We start from the raw sequence: 236 nt of genomic DNA on the forward strand, positions 1-236 counted from the left end.
CAATAGAATGGGAAAGACTAGAGATCTCTTCAAGAAAATTAGAGACACCGAGGGAACATTTCATGCAAAATGGGCACAATAAAGGACAGAAATGGTATGGACCTAAGAGAAGCAGAAGATATTAAGAAGAGGTGGGAAGAATACACAGAAGAACTATACAAGAAAGTTCTTCATGACCCAGATAATCACAATGGTGTGATCACTCACCTAGAGCCAGACATCCTGGAATTCAAAGT

The sequence above is a fragment of the Bison bison genome, unplaced genomic scaffold, assembly GCF_000754665.1.
Source record: "Bison bison bison isolate TAMUID 2011002044 unplaced genomic scaffold, Bison_UMD1.0 scf7180017864063, whole genome shotgun sequence".
Lineage (NCBI taxonomy): Eukaryota > Metazoa > Chordata > Mammalia > Artiodactyla > Bovidae > Bison > Bison bison.